Source organism: Solea solea, chromosome 17, assembly GCF_958295425.1.
Source record: "Solea solea chromosome 17, fSolSol10.1, whole genome shotgun sequence".
Classification (NCBI taxonomy): Eukaryota; Metazoa; Chordata; class Actinopteri; order Pleuronectiformes; family Soleidae; genus Solea; species Solea solea.
The window spans coordinates 18,354,180-18,374,533 of record NC_081150.1 but is presented as its reverse complement, the minus strand read 5'-3'; positions in this window follow the sequence as shown (position 1 = coordinate 18,374,533).

The following is a 20,354-nucleotide window of genomic DNA, read 5'->3' as shown; positions in this document are numbered from 1 at the left end:
GACTTGACTCTCTGTGAGCGCACAGTGCATGGTGTTAGATGTAACACACACACACACACACACACACACACACACACACAGCAGCAGCATTTTCCATCATATTTTGTGTCTCTGTTGCTGACTAAGAGACTGCTGCCAGCGAATCTGCCACTTTCCATCCATACTGCCCTTTCTCTCACACTCACTCAGTCACTGACAAATAATAGGTTCATCTAAAGATACCGCACCAAATTGCTTATATACACACTCTGTCCATCCATCCATCCATCCTTTCATCCATCCATCCACCCACCCACCTACCTACCCCCTCCATCCCTGCTTTCTCCTGCTCTCCATCCATACATGTCTCCCTGGTGGGGGTGTATAATAGTGTCAGCTGCCGCCATATCAGCACTTTATCCGCTACATTATGACAAGCTGTATCAAGTGTGTGTGTGTGTGAGAGGGCAACACCCTTATAAACTGGTTAGTGACCTGCAGTGGCGACCAAGAAACAAACGTCACTGTTGTTTTATGTGCAGAAATGCAGTTTATAGTCGGTTCCGTTGTATCTGATAAAGTGGCCGGTGTTGGGCGTCGGGGGCGATGGTGGTGGAGTAAGTTGTCTTCCGACCGGAACGTTGCGGGTTCGATTCCTGAGCGCGTGTAATGGTCGTCTACACGACACTCAGTCCCACATTGTTCCCGACAGCTGTGTTGACAACGTGTGAATGGATGATGAGAGAGGTGTGATGGAGGAAAACTGCGAGACATAGACGCGCTGTATCAATGTGTGAATGAATGGGTAACAAAAAAGAAAGTGGAGTGTAAAGCAGCTTTAAATGGTCATGAAAACTTGTAAAGTGCCATGTAAATACAGAGCATTTACTATTTTACATGATACAGGTATCAATTGAAAGAAAGAGAGGCACTGGTGTTTAACGTTCCAGCCGCTGGGTTGACAGATTTGAAATGTTGGGGGATCGCTCCCTGAGGAGAGTCCAGGAGATCTGGTCTCTCCTCAGAACGGATCTGCAGAACGGATCTCCGACTTCTGACCGACATCTCTCAGTGGATGTCTGACCATCACCTGAAACTCAATCTCGACAAGACTGAGTTTCTTTTTCTCCCAGGAAAGGGCTCTCCCACCACAGACCTGACCATCACCCTCGACAACTCTGTGGTAACTCGGTCTCATACCGCAAGGAACCTGGGTGTGACACTTGATGACCATCTCTTCCTCACTGCCAACATTGCTGCAACAGCTCGATCTTGCAGGTACATGTTGTACAACATCAGAAGGATACGGCCTCTTCTAACCAAGAAGGCGGCACAGGTTCTGGTCCAGGCTCTTGTCATCTCACGCTTGGATTACTGCAACTCCCTCCTGGCTGGTCTCCCTGCGTGTGCCATACGACCTCTGCAACTCATCCAGAATGCAGCAGCTCGACTGGTCTTCAACTTACCAAAATTCTCCCACACTACACCTCTCCTCCGCTCCCTTCACTGGCTTCCTGTAGCTGCTCGCATCCGCTTCAAGACTCTAGTGCTTGCGTTCCATGCTACAAACGGATCCGGTCCAGCCTACATCCAGGACATGATCAAAACGTATACATCGCACTTATGACTAGCACTTCATAGTTTGGCTTACTTGAAGTGCTTACTTACTTCTAGCTCTTATTTGTACCCAAATGTTCAAATGCACTTATTGTAAGTCTCTTTGGATAAAAGCGTCTGCTAAATGACATGTAATGTAATGTAGATCCCCGCCAGAGTGTATCTAAGAAGGGTTTCTGAGTTTTTGTAAAAAGAACATCTCAGCTCAGCTTAAATATTCTCGCCCTTAAACCACTCTTTTCTTTCTTTATTGACAATTTAAGAGGAAGAAAGAAAGAAAGTGGTGTTCCGAGAGCATAGAAAGAATACAATTTTCACGCCGCAAGAATGAGAATCAGAAATGATCCATGGAGGTGCACAAATGTTCTACAGCCATTTCTAGCAGTTTGTGGGGAATTACAGTCTTACGTACCGAAATATCTTTTAAAGGAAACCCAGGAGGAGGAAGATAATTTCACTTAAACAACTTAGTTTTCTTTAACATCCCCTGCTGGTTTACCCACGGGTCAGTTTAACTGCATGTTATTTCATGCTGGGTAAAGACAGCATAAAAGTTACAGGTGTTTAAAAGGTGAAATGTGTTAATTTGGCAGAAAGTGACGATAAAATGATACTGTTACATGTACACGTGTACTGTATGTGTACATGTATGCCCACAAAAGGACAAACTACACATCTTTATTACACATCTATTAAGTGTTATAAAAGTGAGGTGAAGGATATTGAGCAAACTTTACATACTGTACCTTTAAAGGGATGACTATTATTACTTGTAATGGAAACGTTTTTATTAAAATGTCTTTTTTGGTACTTTATTCTGCTTCTCTCATCTCTTTTAATAGCTGTCACTAGTTTTTAGATTACGATAAAACATAATCATAGTTTAATAATGTGAAAGTGGCGGTTCCCAAGATATTTTATAAGATAATTATAAAAAGTTGAAATTGTCATCTACAAAATATGATGATTAATTTACTATTAAAGTCCTTAAAAAAAATAAAATAAATCAAGTGTCACTTTATTTAATTATTGAGCTGTATTATTAGACAAGTCTTTTAATGTTTGGTTATTAGGTCACATTTACATAATCAGCGTTAATTGATCCTCATGTTTAATTATTTTTGAGTTATTTTTGTCATGGGTTTATAGTGACACGCATAAAACACACACCGATGACATATGCACCGGTTTTAAAACTCCTGCTGTGTTTTATTGAAACAGATTGATATTTTACATCGGTGATTTTCGGGGGAAATGACCAACATAAAAAAAATAAGAAAAAAAACAACACACGTCAGACTGTTTGCACTTTAACACCTTAAATAATTAGGAGTATTAAAAACGTATCTGAATGCAACATCTGTACTGTAATGTGATCATTTACATATGTAATATAATTCAGCATGAGCTTGTCTATAAGATCAGCCGTTTACGACGTGGTCACAGATGAGACAGTGGACGCCAAACAATAAGTGTAATGGAATTACAGTGTGGGTTGTTTTTTTCTTTCCCGCCATACTAATTATTGTTAATGCAGTCATCTCTTTTTTTTTTGACTTGCACAATTCATCAAACCTAAGCTCTTCTGAGATCGGCAATTAGTCTGCTGAATGAAAACATTTGCATTTTTAACTATATTTGCATAATACACACATGCAGGGATCGTAATATACCGAGGTAATGTCTGCAATTAGCCAGAGAATGGCTCCCCACGCTGAGACGTGCGTTTGCTTTACATTTATACACGAGACACTACATTATATATATATACACATATATATATATATATATATATATATATGTATATATGTGTATGTAGTACAAATAATCATACACACACGCCCACACTTATTACTCTGAGTCTTGTGGGATTCCAGGAGCTGCCAATTCCTGACAAGATAAATAATGAACCTCTGACAGAGTCTGCCGTGAAGTGAATAGCTCCAGATTTAATAAAAAAAAAAAAAAAAAAGCGTTTGCGTGGTTGTTTGTTGTGGATCCTCCGTTCCGTATAGATCAAAGTTTATTTGAATCGAGATTGTGGAACACATGCGGAGAACAGGTTCAGTAAACAAATCTGTCTGTTTTTCCCCATCTGCACGACATTCTTCAAACAACTTACTATTCAGTGGACGCCCCGCGCGTGTTTACCGCCAGCTTTTGATACGACACAGTGTTTGGCAAAGGACGGCAGAATGTAGATGAAATTTGACTAAAAACAAACCCACAATTCCAAACGTTTGTCACTGAATACGTTTGGGACATTTTTTTAAATGGAGAAGAAATACACAAATAAATGATGAGGTGACACTGGTGTTCCTGATGTTTGGTCACTGTGAAAAAGACACAACAGTAGAAAGATACCAGTATAAATACAGAGACTAAAAGCAGCCCTTCATGAAAAATACCTCCGTAAATGCATGGACAGCATGTAAATAATGTCCATAAAATGTCCATGTTGTTGATTATTTACATTCTATTTATTATTTTATAAAAAGGTTTATAATAATCTGCTATAACCCTGCATCATGTGACTGATAGAAGATTAGCTTATCTTAAATGGTTCTCTTTCCTTTGTGCATTATTTATTTTTTTGGGTAAAAACTGCATCCTAATGACAGAGATAACAACATACTGTACTAAGATAATAACATAACAGTGACAACTAAGAATTACACACTGTCAGTTTTAACATTATAGAGAAACATTTGAGCCTATTTCAGCTGGTGATTAGCTTAGCTTAGCCTAACCTGTATCAACGTTCACATCCAGGATTTGGTAAGAAAATGAAAGAATAGGAGTAAAATCATTGTGAATTATTTTCCTCTAGCTGTTGGACTCTTGAACTGTTGTAAATATGATTTCACAGTTTGTAAGTTGAGACCCAAAAAACACAAAAGTTGGTCGAGATCAATCCTTTAGCATTAGCCATGTTTACACGGCGGCCATTTCCCTCTGTCGTGACAGTAATGAGCAGTTTCATGCTGTTGTGAGTCACATGAAAACACATGGGAACATCTGTTAAATTCTGTAAATGTATATCATTTTTCTGGCAACATTATAATGGGGATTATCTGTTTTTTTTATGTTGATCCTTCTGATCTCCACTAAACTTATTTTGTAACAAATATTTGTATATTTTAATCCCCCCAAATGAAGACTTTCTTGACATGAATATGTGAACTGCATTCTCACTTTTTAAAACGTCTGATTTTATCATAGCCAATCAAGGAAAATTATATATATAAAAAAAAAAAAAAAAGGACAAAATATGATGTTAAAGTGAGCAAAAACCTTCTGTCCAGTGCTATAGTGATATTGTACTGATTTAAACAATAACACGTTGTGGTACTGTTGATAATAGATTGTGATTTAAATCTACAGCAGACGCTAGAAAAGCTCACAGGCATACGTGAGTAAATCCCGTTGAGCTGCGTTCCTCCCGTCTCTCCTATAAGCAAACTGTGGCTGAGGCTTATGCAGACACAGAAGTCATTTGAACTTGTGCCGTTCTCCACGGGGCCCTTTAAGATAGCGAGAGGTAAATCTGGATCTAATTAAAATGACAGGACGGGTAAATGTCCTCTCGCCGCTCTCCCCTCACTCTGAGTGCTCTCCGGGGCCAAAATAACTTTCATAATTAGGAATGAATTGATCGTTTGACTGCAACAGTTGTGAGAGTTGAGAGCAGTTTGTGAACATAGTGTTTTTGCTGTTTTTTTTTTCTTCACATGCGGCAGAAAACATGTTTAAAAAGACTTGAAATTAACAAGTTTTTCTTGTGACCTGAAACCACACAAATCACCGCTGAGTGTGTGTTTTTGTCCAGTTGACTCAAAAATACCCACAACCTGAAAACAGAGGCGATGAGAGGTCGCAAGAACAAATTTTAAAACATGACAGTGGAAAAAAACCCCAGTTCACTCAAATGTATTCATGAGTGGAAAGGTCATTTTACTTGTGGAATCCTCAGCACAGGTGTTTTATTGTGTGTTTAAAAGTTCTATTCTGGTTCAAATTTGGACAATCTTTTTGGTCCAGACTCGCGAAGATCCAGTACTTTCAACACTTTAAAAAAATAAAAGCCTCAAAAGGACGTATAACATTGCTGTATACAAAAAAAAACAGAGCAGAAAGAGAAGGAATATGGGACAGTTACATCAGGCAGACAGCAAAGTAATCACTTTGGTCCAAAACTGTTGAAGTAAACGGTAAAAAAAAAAACAGCAGCCACAAATCAGTTTAAGGATTTAATGGCTAAAAGCCACACTTTGTAACCTTAAAAATAACATATTTGAAAACATTTCAATGCTACATTGACTTAAAAGATGGGAAAATAGTAGTGATGTGACGTTCCGTATCGAGGCTTCGAAGCGTGTGCCGAGTAGGGGAGGGGGCGTTTCCGCGATGCGCTTATCGAGGCTTGCTTCATTTAGGGGAGGAGCCAAAAATGATGACGTCCGAAGCCTCGCTGCCCGGCTGCACCACGTGACTGCTTCGTGAAGTGGTTCAGATTTTGCGCAAGGTTTTACAGCTATATAGACCCCTCTGGCTCCATTCAAAATGTGGGTTTTTGAAGGAGAGTTGCGGTCAGTTGAGAGTTTGGATAGTTTGGAGAGTTTGGATACTAGAGTTTGGATAGCGTTTATATAGTTTGGAGATAGTTTGGAGAGTTTAGGGAGAGAGAGAGATTTAGGAGAGTGAGGAGAGTAGGATAGGTGATATAGGATGGAGCCAGCGAGGCTCATCATTGTCCAAGTTTCACAAGCATAATCTGTGCCCTTTTCCTAGTTCCACAAGCACTTTCACTGTCCTCTGCCTGATTACACCCATGCCATTTTCAGAAAAACATTGCACAACCTGCTATATTATGATATTACCATTTTGGGAAGACTTACACACACAGAATACATTCAAAAAATGTATTAAACACATATGTACAGAAATGATTTGGTCATACATTTTTTGTAATTCATAGTCATTTCTAACAGACACAAAAATTCAATTCATCACACATTATGTGGTTCAGATACAGCTGCCTGTGATTATACACTTGGCCAGTAGGTGGTTTCGTGTGCACATGAAGCTTCGAGAAATGAACCCTTTCTCGAACCAATTGGCTCAAGTGGTTCAATGCCTCATGAGGCTTCATCTCACCATCACTAGAAAATAGTGTGTTGAAAGTCTCTCCTTTAAAAAGAGTCAAACACTAGCGACAACAACAGGGAACATTGCAGGAAAACTACCACGACCATGTGGCAGGGAGACAACACTGAACTGAGCCTTTATACAGCTGAGCTGATGAGACAATTAGAAGCAGGTGTAATCAGTGGGCGTGGCCGGGAATCAGAATCAGAGATGAACCTGGTACAGATGTGACAAAAAGTGTGTAGTGTCCTGCCTTAAAGATACAAACTTTGAGAATGAGGCCCAGCAAGTTCAACTAGAAATCAGTTTAAAGACTGAGAAACCATAAATGATGACATCATATTTAATCCATGATATTCATCAAGGAAGCTTCAAACCACTTAAAATAGGCTAAACTGAAATATCAAGTTTGTTAAGCCAGGGATTGATAGTTGTTTTTTTTCCATCGTGAAAACATTTTGCGTCTTGGGTTTGATGCTAATGTGGTAACATTTAAAAACCAGGCTTATATATAATGAAAACGTGTGATTATTTAAGACTATTTAAGGATTCACATGACCACGATTAGATCTCTGTAAATTGCAGCAAAGAGAAGAAAAATATGTATATACACACACATACATACATACGTACATTTGTGTCGCTGGTGGCGTAACATTTGTATAAGACAAAAATGTGTACCTCATCAAAATGTACCAACACTTGTACCTTTACGATACTATAGTACAGGAAGATTTTCTCTCTTTATTTGAAATTTGAAATTTCTTATTAAATTTGCTCTATCCTCTTGATTTAATCAATTTTTTTTACCCTTTCTGATAATCAAACGATACATTTCAGGCATAATATTGTACTACTGAGGGAACTTTGTCTTTGTCTTCTAGCCTATTTTCGATGGTGCGACACAAAACATGAAACGGCTGCGCAGTTTCTCGAACACCTTTCATTTGCACATCTGGTCACGAAACCTTACCTGTGACTGTGTTAGCAGAGAACGCTCGTCTCTGCCTGCTCTGCAGACCTGTCAACACCAACAACCGTCGTCACACGGATTGGATCTGGATTTTTTTTTCCCCCCAAATTTGAATAATTCTCTCTTTTTTCCCCTCATTACCAGCTTTGTCTCACAACGGGAGGCTCACAGTCAGTCGTGACTGCAGCTGCAAGAGACCAGACACTTTTAATCATTTCAGCCAATCAGCGCACATTTGTACCAATTAGCTCTACACATTTTCCCCCTACCATCAGCTCCATATACAGTACATTCACACACACACACACACACACACTGGCTGAACCATTGTACGGACAATAGCAGTTAATTTACTGAGCGCCGCAACTGATCCCTATGGCTGAAATATACACGGGGGGGAAATTAAGTTATTCTAACTAAAGTCCTCCAACCCTGACATTAGACATTTGTCCAGACGTTTCACTATAGTGATAAGGAGAGTGATCGTAAACTTTGCAAACAGAGGTGTCAAACTGACATGAGGCCCCCCCTGATCGATTACATGCGGGCCCCGCACCACTTAATCCCATGTAATAATGAAACGATGGCCTTTCAACACAGCGTGTGTGGCCGAGACACAGCAAGATGATAGAATATGGACAGAATATTAGGGATATTGGACTCTTTGTCCGACACATGATTCTGATATGCCGATATATCATTAATGCTTGGGCCGATAACTGATACCAATATATATATATGTCTTTTATTTCTCTGTTTTTTGTATTAATAGTTTTTTTTTGCATCATCTGTTTGAGTTTATTGTGAAGGATACAACATTCCATATCCAAACAAGCACTTTTACTTTGAAAATCTGTGTAATATCATCACAAATATCTTTATTGCGATATCATGACTTGATATTGTGTTATAATGTGTTGTTTTTTGAGGTGTGTGTATCTGTCGATTTAACAGTAAATTATGAAATGTTTCAGTAAATAAAAGACACCAGAAGATGTAAACGTCAAGCAGAATGAGGAACATTAAGCTGCAACATACAACTCCACCACTAAAGTTTACACACTGTACCTTTAAAGCACTTAATTAACTCCCACAAAGACTCGTTTTCCCAGAACAACCAGTTGTGTAGTGAAGTGTAAAAACTGGACAAACATAAAACACATAAATGTAACTCTTATTTTGCAGTTTTCTTTTCTTGGCTCCATTTCAGAGTATAATTTTTTTTTTTTTACCACTGAGGGAGAAAAAGTGATGGAGTGGCACCTCATCAAAAGCGCCGCATGATTTCTCTGACTGAGAATCACACACACACACACACTTTCATCTGGCTGCTGTCGGGCTCCTGCAGTGATACCACTACCACAACCAGAGAGTTAAGAGATGAATAGTTTGCTTTTGTTCCCGTGGACTGAATCATGTGTCTTCACATCACACTTTAGTGGTTTGTACGTACAGTACAATAAATCTCCAACAGTGATATGAAGCTTGCTTTTTTTTTCTTTCAATAATGTGTCATAATTCTCCGCCAAAAAAATGCATCTTCATTTTGTGTCTCAAATTGTGGTACATGTGTGTACCAGTGGTACACAACCTTCCTGGTGCAGGTCCCTGGATTCGCATAATATGTTTCGAGCAGATCGGTTAAAATACGGACAAGTTACAGGCCACTTTCTGTTTTGTGGCAAAACGACCGACTTCCTGTTAAGTTCGTGTTCGTAGACTTCCTGTTGGGTTATGGTTGTGTTAGTAGACTTCCTGTTGGGTTATGTTTGTGTTCGTAGACTTCCTGTTGGGTTAAGTTCATGTTTGTAGACTTCCTCTTGGGGTGAGTTCATGTTTCTAGACCAGGGTCAGTTTCTTGTCTCGTGTATGAAGTTTCGAGGGAAATTCCGATAGTTGCCATGGCTGCACCCTTTTGAAGCCACACAACCTATTGATAACTTTTCTTGATAATTTGACGTGCCTTGTACAAATTGACGTGTTTCTTTTTTTTTTTATAAACGCACTCAGCCGGGTCTGTTCATTTACGAAGCGCGCAAATCACTAAGATGGACGCCACATTTAAAAATGGATGACTCCCTATTGCGTTGAGGACTTTTTTGTTCGTCTTGGGCTGTAAGATGTTCCCACCAAGTTTTATGAAATTCTGTGCAACTTAGTTTTGGCTTGCTCTGTCTGCATTTGACCTTAGGGGCGCTATAGAGCCCTGGGCCAACGCACAGGTCTGAGAACTATGACGATATTGCATTTTTCACAATATTTTGCACATGCAAACAACGCAGCAACATGTTCACAGGTAAAAAATCCACAGTGCTATGTGTACGACTGATTCATTACTGTGAAACAAATGATACAGAAGTGCAAGTTAACAGTAAAACTAGCGGTGGGAGGTTGCTCCATCTTTTCCCAGTTGAAAACTAAAAGTTAATCATTAACACTTTAAGCATAACCCCCTCATCTGTGAGTAGATATACAGGTAGTTTATTTTAAGTAAATGTCGCACACCATGAAACTGGCTGCACTCAGACAAAGTTGTAATGTGGAAAAATGGGACTCCGTGCGAGGATAAAGTAGTGGCCTGCGACCCGGTGTGAAGAGAGCGAGTGACAGATGAGAGAAGCCGCTGTTACATCACTGTGATCTGTGGCTTCGCAGAGAAAATAACAGTCAGTAGAGGCAGAGGAGGAGAGATGCTAATACTCAGCAAGCATGAAAGAGATAGAAGGCAATCGGCGTGACAACACAAGAGCGGGAGTGAGGGAAGCGCGGCTGGCGAGGGTGACACTCTGTCAGAGAAAGAGCTCGTTGTCAGATGGGTTAATGCTACCTGAGTTCAAGTCCCTCTTAAAGACGTCAGATCACACAAGCAGATTGCCCGTGGAGGGATTTGAGGCAGGCGCCTGCCAGTGTAGCCAGGGAAATTGCATTTGGTGGCTGCTACAAGATCCCGATAAGAGCAGATTTGTTCTAAGGACGCAATGACAGGGCAAGGTTATCACAAAGCTGTTTGCCCTCTTTACTGTGGAGGAGAGGAGAGGAAATGTTCCTGAGACACACAAGGAGAAACTTAATTATTGTTGGAAACATGATGATACTTGTCTCCTCCTCTGGAGTTGATGGACACTATAAGAGTCAAGGTCCTTCAATGTAGTTCAAAGTTCCTTCAATGCAGTTCCAAATACCTTCAATGCAGTTCCAAGTTCCTTCAATGTAGTCCCAAGTTCCTTCAACGCAGTTCCATGTTCCTTAAACGTAATTTCAAGTTCCTTCAACGCAGTCCCTTCAAGGTAGTCCCAAGTCCCTTCAACGTAGTCCCAAGTTCATTCAACGCAGTTCCTTCAACGTAGTCCCAAGTTCCTTCAACACATGGATCCAAGAAAGTCCCAAACTACTACTACGACGTGGTTCTTACTACTTTTTAAACATAACAAAACATTGCAAACCAATTCACAACATAAATCATGATGAAAAAAGGAAATTTGTGAAACACCCCTGAGTAACTTGTACAGCCATTTCTGTAAGACCTAGTATTATTTCGAATTTCCAATAGGTCTTAATATTATGCATGTGTTCATTAAATAGCCTGTATTTGTCAATACAAAAAACATTCTCTCATCTGACCAATCTGTGAATCCTGACCCACAAAAACCCTCAAGACTAAAATGTCCATATACAATTCACAACCCACTCATGCAACCCTATGGGCATAATCTTTTATCACTGTGATGCAATTGAATCATTTCACCATGTCGTGTCTATCTGACTGTCACTCCCTCGCCACACACGTCTGTCACTGTCAGTGAGAGAGCAAGTAGTGGTTGGGAGAGAGAGAGAGAGAGCAGAAAAGTAAAAAGTTCAAAGACGAATGTGTCGAGTCGTGAGCTTTGAAGGCTTAAGGCTGTCAAAAAGTTAATCTATCTGTCATGAGGTGTGTGGACGCTGGGCTTAAAGTTGGACCGATGTCGTATGTGGACAACCGGTGTCCATCACAAGACATTTCCAGCTGACACTTTCTCCTCAGCTTCATCGATCAGAGAGGAAATGTCTGTTAATGCATTGGTGAACACAGATATGATGTAATTTTACCTGGGGTAACTGTGCAAATGGACCATTAATCAGTATGAATCAAATACTTCAAATTCTCAAAGAGTGACAGTGATTATGGGTATGATACTAAATTGCTTGATTGATCCTCAAAGAAAAATGTAGCTAACTTCTTAAATGACTTCAAACTATAAGGTAACAGATTAAAGATGTCATGCACTGACAACTATGTATTGGTTGCATGTTCACATATGTTCAGGCTCTTCGCTGTTATACAGTATTAGTTACAGACGTGTGAATATTGTTTTAGAAATAATTTTTTCAGGTTCCTTTAAAGCAGTTCCAAGTTTCTTCAATGTAGTCCCAAGTTCCTTTAATGTAGTCCCAAGTTCCTTCAATGCAGTCCCAAGTTCCTTCAGTGCAGTTTCAAGTTCCTTCAATGTAGTCCCAAGTTCCTTCACAAGGTTAAAAGTTCCTTCATTGCAGTTCCAAGTTCCTTCAATGTGGTCCCAAGTTCCTTCAAAGTAGTTTCAGGTTCCTTCAAAGTAGTCTCAAGTTCCTTCACATGGTTCAAAGTTCCTTCTACGCAGCTCCAGGTTCGTTCAACAGAGTAAGTTCCTTCAGTGTAGTCCCGAGTTCCTTCAATGCAGTTCCAAGTTCCTTGAACATAGTCCCAAGTTCCTTCAATGTAGTCCCAAGTTCCTTCAATGCAGTCCCAAGTTCCTTCAATGCAGTTTCAAGTTCCTTCAATGTAGTCCCAAGTTCCTTCACAAGGTTCAAAGTTCCTTCATTGCAGTTCCAAGTTCCTTCAATGTGGTCCCAAGTTGCTTCAAAGTAGTTTCAGGTTCCTTCAAAGTAGTCTCAAATTCCCTTACACATGGTTCAAAGTTCCTTCTACGCAGCTCCGGGTTCGTTCAACAGAGTAAATTCCTTCAGTGTTGTCCCGAGATCCTTCAATGCAGTTCCAAGTTCCTTGAACATAGTCCCAAGTTCCTTGAACATAGTTCCAAGTTCCTTCACACGGTTCAAAGTTCCTTCAACGTAGTACTAAGCTTCTTTAACACAGTTCCAAGTTTATTCCATGTAGTGCTTGGCTTTTTTCTCAGATTGATGTCAGAATTTTTTGAAAAGAAACTCAATCTCAATACTAATCTCAAAATTCTGGCATTTTTTCATATATTTTTTGAACTTTGTTTCTGAAAACACTTTCACATGTGGCCCTACTCCTCCTCCATAATCCGACACAGAGTCAGTGATAGAGAAAAAAAGTAATAGCCATGATGTTGATAAGAACAAAAGCCAGTTGCCATGACTTCAGCAAGACGTGAACAAAGAGTTTTCTCTGTCGCCAACAGTGAGACAAAATTTCCACCAAACTCGCTGCTGGTGATTTTCAAATCAATCAAACCTCTGTGTGGAACTGGTGTGTTTGAAATCACAGGCTGGAGCAGCAGCAGCAGTCGCTCAGTCGCGCACGTGTGACACTCGTCCAACTTGACATTGTCACTTTATTTTAAGACGTTTACACGTGTTACAAAATCGGATGAGAGAGAAAAAGAAAGTTGGAGTGAAAGTAGGAGACGCTGCTACTTTTGATGGACTGTCTTGTCATGGTGTCTGTGTCAGGTGTTTATGATAGCGTGGAAAGTTCACCTGTGGGTGCGCTTGATTTTTTGTGTGTGTGTGTGTGTCTAAATCGACTTATGTGTGTATGAAGTAGTGGATGTTGGGTGTGATTTAAGGCCTGCAGGGGCAAATTCAATCATTCCCCCAAGGCTTCTCCACTCAAGTCTGTCACACAAAAAAACTCATCGTCACCACAGAGCGGGGAAGAATAAACCAGTCTGACATTTAAAAAATGAAATGAAAAATAATAATTCAACACAATGTGTAAATAATTCAGTTTGAGCTTAGTCAGGTTTAATATTTCTCGAGTTATATATTACTATCAGACAGCCCTTATAAAATGTTTCTGATTTGTAGTTTGGAGTTTGTCAAGCAGAACCTCAGAGAAAATGCAAGATGGAACATTTTGCATGTAGCAAATTAGCAATAAGAGTGTAACTGCAGAGGAAATCTGATTTTAAGAACCAAATTATGTTCAGAAATAAACTGAAACAAAACCAGACAAATTCATGTCACATACACAAGAACAAGTTTGCAAAATTTTGGTATTGTATCGGCTTTTTGTCCACATGGAACTGGGGAAAATGCTATTTATTAAAAAAAAAAAATGCTATCAAACTGATATTGCTATAAACTGGAATTACGCACCTTGTGCTCGGAACCTAATTATAACGAATGAATCCAAAGATGATTCACACAACTGACAGCTACATTGTTTAAAAGAGGTAAAAGATAAGACACCAAAATATGGACATCGGACCACAAATGTCTATCAATAATTCACTTTTAGTGTTTCCCGAGTCGTTTCCACAAAAAAAGAATAAATCCATGCACATGTACAACAATTATTAATGAACGAATCCAAAGACGATCCGTCCGGCTGATGTTCACAGTGATGAAACGGTTCATTTGTGCTGTTGTTCACCTGCCGCACGAACACCAACACCATAACTCTGTACGGGGCGTTTTATTTGAGATGCTGCTGAAGTGTTTAGCAGCATTTGGAGAAGAGCGGAGCCGAGCGGGCGCTGATGCTGGCGGGGCTGAGATGGATGGAGCCCTGTCGTGCTATAAATCATACTCTTATTAACCCTTGGGCAAGTGAATGTAAAGTCACATCAGCCTCTGGGGAACCTGCAACACCAGGCTGTTTATACTTGGCTTGTTTTCTTTTAGCCTTCAGTCTGCCGTCGTGGACAGAATCAGCCTTGGACCTACAGTGTTTGCGTGTGCGTGTATAAAAAACTGTTTTTATACATTTATGCAAATATGAGCAATTTGTTTTTTACGATATCACCAGGCCATAACGATAAAATATACAGCTGCTGCTTATATTATAGCCCATAATTCCCACATGGACCCAAAACAATCCAGTCTGGACAACAATGATTCTCGTTTTTATGGTCGTGATCTGTGGAGATTAAACAAGAATGTAGCATGTTTTTAGTGCTTATAAATTCTGTACATTGTGTCTAATAATCACAATAGGATATTGATTTATGGACAAAGACAGGCGACCTATTTTATATATATATATCTATATATCTATATATATATGAGGACTTTACTTTTATGAGGACTCCATTGTTCCATATGAACAATGGAAAATGAGAACAAAACACAGAGAGCAATATGTTTGTATTTTTTTAATACAGACACAGATTATAGATATAAGAACACAGTTCCCTTGTTATTTTTTTATTTTGTTTGATTGTGCATTCACAGTAAATTATTGTAAACTGACAGCTGTGTACGTTGACTTCATCGAGAACTGAGAAACCTCTAAGTGTACAGCCTGCTGGAAATTATCAGAAGAAGGAATTTTCCAATCTTCAGAATTCAGCGTTAAATTTGAGAATTTTACTTCAATCGAATCTAAATTTTGTTGCCAAAAATGATAAAAAAAAGACAATTGTTTATCAGTGTCTGGACCCTGAATCTGCATTAAAGCATTGATTTATTAATTGTGCAACCTGAGAGAGTAGAAATAGTCTTTTACTTCTGTCTTAATGCAGCATTAACATCCTGAAAATAATGTTTAGTTTAGTTTAGGCTGAATATTCCATATCAAAACCATAAACTTCAGACAGTTGAGGAGAGCTTTGTGAAACAGCTTAGAGACTCTGTAATTATTTCTCTTTTCCTTCCGTTCAATCATCCCGGACGTTTTGGCTCAGGTTGTGTATGCCGACGACATCTGGATGTTGCTCGACATCCTCCCAGATCATGTTCCTGATTATCCTATAAAATCATATTTTCATACTGATTGGCCTTCCATTAATCTTCTCCGGCATCTGTTGCATGTCGATCCATCTCGGATGACGGATGTTCTCCTCTCTTCCTCTCCCTGAGGTTTGCTGCAAGGAGAAGAACTTTTGTACATATCCAAGTCTGAGGAAAAGATGATGTTGTAAAGCTTAGCATATTGTTTGGGGCCTTGAGGCAAACGTCTGATACTTTGCTATAAAAATAAAAAAAAAATTCTCTTGATTTAAAAGTGCGTTTATGTTCATATCATTACGGCCTCGCTCGGTGGAAACGAAATCCTCAAAGCTGGCAACATTTGAACTAATTAAAACCATATTTGTCTTTAGCTCAACAATTTAATTCCTTCATACACCTGTGCACACACACACACACACACACACACACACACACACACACACACACTCCTTTCTACCTGCCAATATATCACAGCCCCTAGGTAGGAAGATTGATGGCATTAAATTGCTTCTATCCAGGTTTTTTATCAGGATTTACAGGAGTTGCTGTACCCAGAGCTTTCCAGCACCACTCCCTTCCATAAATCATCACACACACGCACACATGCACGTGCTCGCACACACACTCGCAACGCACACACCTGTACACACAGACGGGTACCCGCATGGACTTTGGGATATGGCTGAAACAAGATGGATAACCTCCGTGCTGCATGCTGCCAAAATGAACCCAAACCACGCACGCACACACACACACACACACACACACACACACAGAGAGAAAGAGGAACACATGTACATTTTGACTCTGTAATGGAAAATGTCAATCTCTGTCGATGGCAGACCCTGGAAACGCAGTGATTCCTTCCCGTCCACCCATCGCTCTCATTATGGGAAAATGTCACCTCATTTCCCGAGAACACGTCGCCTGATTAATTTCTGAAAAGGGGGGAAAAGAAGGGGAGAGAGAGACGAGAGATGGTGAGACAGACAGAGAGAGAGAGAGAGAGAGAGACGCCATCTGTCCTGGAAATCTGTCGGAGGTCGTACTCTGGCATGAAGTGACGGTGAGGTGGTTGTGTCTCAGGGATGGATCAAGGTGGCCGAACCTGTCCGTGGAGATAAAACCGCACAAGTGCCGGCGACATGATACAATCCACGACAAGCTTCTGCTTTGTCAGCTTCCTCCTGCTCCAACTCTGCAAAGCCAGGGTCATTCCAGACCTAATGAGCTGTACCAATATGAATTCTTCATCAGTCTAGGAATCTGTCGCCTCCAAGAAACCTTTCACAGGACATCAAATGGTTACTGGTTTCTTGACACACATGAGTGAAAAATTATACAGTATTTCTTAGTGTTTTAGTAACGTATTGGGCCAACAAGTGCCATCACAATACTTTACATTCACCTTCAAATTGATTCCAGGAGTCTCTGAACTCCACAGGAAGGTGCAGTTGTTGCATTTTTATCCAGTTTCCATCACCATTTCTAAAGTTTTTATGTCTTAAAGTTGTTGAACCACCGCTGTTTTGTGAAAGCAATAATTCACAGTCTTCTGAGGGATAATTAGAACTGCAGAATCGCACACCACCCACTTTGTAATCAAAGCACTGCGTTCAAATAGTACAATGAAGCGAGATGAACAACAGCGCGTCATCTGCAAAAGTGCGAAGAAGCAACGTCGCGACCAGAAAGCGGTTCCCCCAACGTACAAGTACTTGATTGAGTTCTAAACATGAATGCACTGATAGCTTTCACTTAAACTGTTGTAGTCAACATCTTCAAAAATGTACATGAACAACTGTCCATCGTCAGCAAAAGTGTGAATCAATGTGGCGACTGAACACCTCCACACCTCTGATCCACAAAGAGGTTCTTCCTTTAAAAAGTAGAACTTAATTACAGGCGTAGCTCACATCCAGGAGTCTAAAGCCTCTCATCACTGTGCGCAAAAACTCCAGTGTTTGCGCTCTTGGTGGGAAGGAAACCAAATAATGGACAAGAAGGTGACAGTAGAGCAGAAGCAGCCAAATGTGGCTCTGAACTGTTGCCCCATGAACCCTCACTCACACGACCTGACGTCGCCCTCTGTTTCTAAAAACTGAACTCTTAACTTGTGCGGTCGCCATTTTCATTCAATAATGCTGAGTCATGCTCTCGAAGCAGAATCTGGACACGCAGGATGTGACCTTCTTCCAGGAAGGGACTGCGGACGTTTGTGGACCACATGCACTGACATTAGGAGGCTATTTTGTAAAAAGTAATGCAATAAGTATTTTTCACTTTGTTTAATCTAGTCTAGACTCATGGTTCTCAAACTGTGGTACGTGTACCACTGGAGGTACGCAAGCTTCCTCTTGTGGTACTTGGAGGACAATCAGAAATACAGTTCTACTGTATATACCTGGGTATGTGGTATCGGAATTGCCACTATAATTTCACTATACCAGTGTGTGAAGTATATGTGAGGAAGAGGAGGATGATGAGAGAGCTAATTATCTTTTTGGGAATAAATCTGCCTCCTGTAGCTGACTTTGCTTGGTCTATTTAACCCCCCGGTAATATAACGTTGGTGATAATGGTGTTAACTTCAACAACTCTGTATTTTCTCAGGTGGTACTTGGTATAATAGCATAATTACCTATAAATAACAGGAACTTCAAGTATTTCCCTTTGTTTTGCATTTTAATGATGTATCTTTTTACAAAACTAATCTAATAAACAACCTGATTTTTTTAAAAACAAGTGCAATTTCAACTTACACATCACAGCTTGTGTAGTGTACATTTGAACAAATACATCCTGGGGGCCGGATTGGACTCACTGGTGCCCACGGTTCTGGCCCGCGGGCCATATGTTTGACACCCAGTGAGCGAGTGCCGTCCCATCGCCTGGATGTTTACAGAAATGTTCCTGCTCCAAATTCTGCGTCAGTCATACGTAAACTGCAACACTCGGAATGTCCCTTTAAATTACTAAGGTGTGTGTGTGTGTGTGTGTGTGTGTGTGTGTGGCAGAAAAAGGACACAACAGGAGACAAATGAGGTGGAGGCAAACAGGAGAGGCAGCGACAAGTGTTTTACAGCTGCTAAATAATTAGAATCAGATACAACGGTAGCGTCCTCCCTCTCTCCCTCCCTCACCTGTCACAGAGCGGATAATGCAAACAAATGACCCTCAAATTGAAGACTGCGGCACACCAGTGGAGAGACTACGCTGTTACCACAGTCGCACACACACACACTTAAACAAACACAGTTTACATGCACATCATACTGTCATGACAGTCCAATTCTTTTCAATTTAAATGCTGATTAAATTCTTCTGTTGCTTCTTGCTGTCACACACCATGTGTCTTCTCTCTGTGTGTGTGTGAATTAATTGTGTATCAGCGTCTGTTTAAATACCAGTGTTTCATTTCTTGTCATGTTTCATTCACATATCGTTTTTTTTTTACGTTCCTGGGTGTTTTTATGTTTTTCACACACACACACACACACACAGGAGCCACAGGTGGAAGCAGAAGTGAATATAACCTTCACTTCACTGATGTTAATGAACGTCATGGTATGCTATAAATCTGATCTCAGACTGTTTCTGACTCATCTGTCCAGGGACGAGAGATAAAAAATATTAAAATGAAATAACATTCACAAGTAAAGTTTATGGGCTTACTAAGAAACTTTTTATTTTTTCTTGAAAATAATTTAAAATATAATAAAACATTTTTCACCATTAAAAACAGTGAAATGTGGCAGAAAAAACTGTATATGCTCATTATTTTATAGTTAAATTCCATCTGTATCATATATTGTCATTTTAATAAAAAATAAACATAAAAAGTCAAAATCAAACATACGATTTATTCACCTTTAAATAATAATAATAACACCTATATAACGTATATGACCTGACTTGTATTAATAAGAGTCAATTTGATTAATTCAACACAATAAACTGACTTTAAAAGCAATAAATGATCATTTCATAAATTAAACATAAAATCATACATAAAATTGAAACAAAAACAACTATATTAATCTATATTACCTTAAAAGTTCTGTACATTTACAATGACTTGTAATAAAAAATAAATTAGATAATTACTGACTTTATTTCAGATAAATGTCGACTTTATCAAATCAATCGTCATCATATAAAAAAAATAAAAATAATTCACCTTTAATTAACAAGTATATAACATCATTTAAAACAAATTACACTACAAATATGCAATCATTTGCAATTTTATGCTATAAATTAGCTTTTTTTTTTACGCCGAAATGTCCTCTGAATAACAAGTCAAGTTTTCACGTATAAAAGTCCTATAGTTTATATATAAAGCAAAAGTTACACAATTACCAATCTTTGGCAGCAGACAGGGTTTCATAACATTCAGCCACAGTCTGCTGATGATGCCGTTGCCATGGAGTTTTAATAGACATTAGATAAGGAAATGGGAAAGCAGCAAAAAATAGATAATACAATGACAGCTAATGTTTCTATGGTCAAGTATGAATTTATTTCTTTAAAAAAAAAAAAAAAAAAAAAAAAAAAAGCTGTTCAGGTGTCAGAGAATCTTCCACTGGGTTTTTACTCTAGAAACTTGAATAATGAACCTCACAACTTCTTTCAAATTCTTAGGATTTTATAAAAGAAAGGTGCATCAGACAGTTGGCACTTTTTTAAAAAAGGGACTGTGATGAAGCCATAATGACCACAGAGCTGTACAAAATAATATCTG